Raw genomic sequence first — 4998 nt, 5'->3', positions numbered from 1 at the left:
GGTGTTGTTTCATGGAAACACAGTAACTAAAAGTGAGGTCACTGAAGCACTTTGAATTGTTGAAGTAGCTACAGCTTAACTACCACAACACGTACTAAGGTACCACCACAGCCATATAAAATATGTTCTAATGCACTACGGATGGGTCCATGAAAGTCTACATGGCATGGAGAATCCTGTTTGTTTTACACATTCAATTTATATAGGAGCAACAATGGGACTTTCCTTTCTTCTGTCCCATTCATGCCAAAAGAGGTAAACTACAAACTCTCTATGCTTGTATGGTGAGAGACTGGGCCCATTACAACAGTTTGACTACAACTTGTATGGTAAGTGACTGTGCCCATTACAGATCTTGGTTCTATATCTTAGTTATATCTACAATGTGGTATATGATATAATGTGGGATATGGAGATATGGGATAAAGAATGTTTATTTTTACCTATCATTGTTGCATGGATGAAAAATCTATCTGACAAAAGGAGAAACCATAGTTTATATGATGTTGCTTGTTTGTTAAAACAATGACCCACCTGTCCATGTAAGGGGGCTGGTCCCTCTGACATTCTCCCTCATGCAGTCATCTCTAACCAGCTGCTGGGTAAGAGGACAGTCATAAGAATGAAAAGCATAGTGTTAGATTCTGTCCTGAGATTGTATTTCAATATCAAACAGCAGTATGAAGGTTAATCTCTTCACTGGTCAGTCATGATCCCCTCCATCCAAAATCAACAGCAGTCAGGGATGTAAATTCACTTTCTTTCTCTGAATAGTGCTCCCAACTTTAAAAGTTAGTAGCAAAAAAAAGAGAAAAAGAGATTGATTTAAAATAATTAAGATCTACCATTTGGCCATGAATTATCTGTTTGTTTGGCTTGACAGCAATGGAGTAGGCAAGAGCACAAACAGATCTGGGCCAAGGCTACCGCTAGAGACAAGTGGTTTTCTGCATTTACAGGTGCAACCATAACTGTCGCAAAGATGTTGTTCTCTAGTATCTGGTACTCATGCTGCATTCATAACCAAGTGGGAAGGTGGTATTTATCACATATGACTGGAAAAAAATCCAACTGGTAGGTAAAGCTGCAATATGTAACTTTTTGGGCAACCCGACCAAATTCACATAGAAATGTGTGTTATAGATCTGTCATTTTCATTGAATCTGTTCTATGTGCCCTATTTCTATGCTCCCATTCTTGATTTTTGTTGTTGTGTCTTTTACTTTATGTTTTGTACACAAGCTTCAAGCAGCTGAAAATACAATATTTGGGGTTATGGAAAATATATTTCACAGTGATCTAGATGGTACAATGATTCTCTACACTATACTTGCTTGTTTGTCACATAAACAAAAATTAAGCTAATTATTAGAATTTTAGCAACCAGGAAATGGCAGAGCGATTTCTGCAAAGTGCATCTTTAAATACTAATGGTAAACTGATCTATCATCTCTGAGCTCTGACTTCTCCCACATGCTGAACTCTGATGTCACCTACTAAGGAAATTACCTCAATAACAGCATTTTCGACAGTTAAATGCAACAACAAAACATTATTTATAAATAGCAATCTATTAATATGGTTTTTGAACACTACAATTTGTTTACGAGCATGATAGCTATACTTTTAGTTTATGATTGAGGCAGCTTGTTGGCGATTAGCAAATCGCCATTTCTCAGCGAGTTCAAAGCAGGTGAATGCATCCAACTAATATTTACGACTTCACAACTGGTAATTACCACCTTCCCACTTGGTTATGATTGCAGCATTAGAGACTGCAGTAGGCCTAATGATGCCTAATCAGCCTTGCCAGTGCTCATGGTTGTCATAGATGCAAAGAGACCACTGCTGCAGCTACCTCGCTCTCCAACCAAGGTGCATGAAATGAGGGTCAAACATAAGTGAAGAGGAAATTCAGCAGCGTTTGGAGGACAATGGATGTTGAGAAAAGTGCTTATTTTGATTGTTAATGTAAAAACTTGTTTTGGCTCTTCCCTCTTTGTTTAGAGATAATGTGTGAATTTAAGTATGCTAACGTTACCTCTAATTCTCTCCCTCTCCTCCCAGAAGACCTGAGCCCTGGGAACATGCTTCAGGACTACCTGGCCTGATGACTCCTTGCTGTCCCAGTCCACCTGGTCGTGCTGCTGCTCCAGTTTCAACTGTTCTGCCTGCGGCTATGGAACTCTGACCTTTTCACCGGACGTGCTACCTTGTCCTGCTGTTTTCGACTCTCTCTCTACCGCACCTGCTAACTCTGAATGCTCGGCTATGAAAAGCCAACTGACATTTACTCCTGAGGTGCTGACCTGTTGCACCCTCTACAACCACTGTGATTATTAATTTTTGACCCTGCTGGTCATCTATGTACGTTTGAACATCTTGGCCATGTACTGTTATAATCTCCACCCGGCACAGCCAGAAGAGGACTGGCCACCCCTCAGAGCCTGATTCCTCTCTAGGTTTCTTCCTAGGTTCCTGCCTTCCTAGGGAGTTGTTCCTAGCCACCGTGCTTCTACATCTGCATTGCTTGCTGTTTGGGGGTTTAGGCTGGGTTTCTGTATAGCACTTTGTGACATCGGCTGATGTAAAAGGGGCTTCATGAATACATTTGATTGATTGATTGATTGATTGATTGATTGATTGATTGATTGACATGAAGGAGGCCTGTAGATATTTCAAAATGGCCTCCCGTGATGTGACTACCAATCACCTCAGGTTTTGTATCCCCATTGTGATTGGTCCCTGAACTCACCGGAGGCAATTTTGAAATATATAAAAACCTCACCTTCGTTTTCTTCTGTAAAACCAAAGAGAGTACACCTTGATGAAGGTTAGGGCCGAAACCCGTAGGTTTTATGTTTGACAACAAAGAAACTATTTGATCAACTTCCAGTGTTCTCCGAGAGTTGCTGAATTTTCTCTTCACTCTCATAGGTGAGGTGAAATTATACAACGTATCGACTTTGCACGCAATGTGCGCCGCTTAAATAATGACACAATCGTACCGGACACGAAATAACTATATGATACTATTAAACTTTTCTTGCTAGCAAATGGCAAAAAACAGAATTTTATAATTCAATGTTTTATCATGACTATTTTTCTAGGCAGAGTTGGACAGATGTGTGTTAAACACTCTATCTCACCACTGGCAGCCTCATTCTAACTACACTTGTCAGAAAGAGATACTATGGCTATACTTCTGGCAGAAGCACAGAGACTGGTCTCCTCACTTCCCTGTAGTGAGAGAGTTACAGAACTGCTGTCCTTATCTGTGCAATGTTTGAAATAAAAGACATGTCCAGTTCAGGTTTTCCTTTCTGTTAGACTCTTGTTCAAAATTCCTCTGATAGTTCTTGATTGAGTTAATATAGTCAAAGCATATAGACCCCTTAATTGATTGTAAAATAAAATGCCTTTCACTGGGGACAGTTTTATCATTGAATGTGATACAAAATGAGGCAACGATGTGCTTTAGGACCATGTGGACGCCTCCGAGAGGTCGGGTAGGCTATTTGGAATGTTTATCCTACTGGATAAAAAATAAATAATAATACTATACGTTATAATAATAACGTTCATATGCAGTCACAGTTTAAGTGGCACCTTGAAAATGTCACTTCCTGTGCTTTGACTGCCCAAGTTGTGGAGGAAGATGGATGGAGTCTGGCTCTGAAATGAAGGCCCTAGATACACAACACCTAGATACACACCTCCAGGCTACATAGCTGAGCAGCGTGGTGAAATCTCTCTGAAAGACGAGTGGACCTGTCTGTCTACGTGTGTGGACAAGATTGAGGTCGAAATGAGGTACCCGGAGACTCAGAGTTTCAGACGTGCGAGCTATCTAACCTAACACAGGAGTAGACTAGTCACTTAAAAACTCATTGTACATGGTTCACCTCTCAGAAACGTCAGGCATGTTCTGGCAGCACTCTAAGATTACATGATGACCTTGACATTTTGTGTGAGTTTCCTTGGCTTACTGAACTAAATGACAGGCGAGGAAAATTGGCTGCGTTTCGCAATTCCTGACTTGTTAACAACCGTGACTGTGTGGACCCTCCTCCTGAGAGGAGAGTGAGAGTCATTATGTCTGTCAGTTATGTGTCTTGTTTCCTGCACTTCCCTTTGGGATAAGACAACTATTCCATTTATTCTATTCCATTCTATTGTATTCTATTCCATTATATTCTATTCCATTCTATTCTATTCTATCCTATTCTATAGTCTTCAACCCTATTATATCCTATTAAATTATATCCAATTATATTCTATTCCATTCCAATCCATTCTATTATATTCTATTCCATTCCAATCCATTCTATTATATTCTATTCTAGCAGCTCAAGCCAAGCCAAGGGTAGGATTGCCCTCTACTGACAAAGAAATGCCATCACTGATCTATTGGTCAGCAGATCTGACCACACCACACATAGAGCACTGTAGCTAGCAGTGCAAGGCTGAACTACGCAACCTGCATACAAACTACATAATGTACAGTTAATAACATGGGCATATGATGTCTGTTGACATAACATTTAAAATTTGACATACCATTTAAAATTAGCTTGAACCACATCAATCAATGCCACTCTTTAGGGATTGGGAACTCCCTCTTGAGGAGCAATTAAACTGGCCATACAGTGCCTTCGGAAAGTATTCAGACCTCTTAACCGTTTCCACATTCTGTTAGGTTACAGCCTTATTCTAAAATGTATTAAATTGTTTTTCCCCCCTCATCAATCTACACACAATACCCCATAATGACAAAGTAAGAGAGGTTTTAAGAAGTGTTTGCTAATTTATAAATATTACATTTACATAAATATTACATTTACATAAGTATTCAGACCCTTTACTCAGTACTTTGTTGAAGCACCTTTGGCAGCGATTACAGCCTCAAGTCTTCTTTCGTATGGCACTACAAGCTTGCCACACCTGTATTTAGGGAGTTTCTCCCATTCCTCTCTGCAGATCCTTTCAAGCTTTATC

Source organism: Salmo trutta, chromosome 6 (genome assembly GCF_901001165.1).
Source record: "Salmo trutta chromosome 6, fSalTru1.1, whole genome shotgun sequence".
NCBI classification, from domain to species: Eukaryota; Metazoa; Chordata; class Actinopteri; order Salmoniformes; family Salmonidae; genus Salmo; species Salmo trutta.
This window is presented reverse-complemented; position numbering follows the sequence as displayed.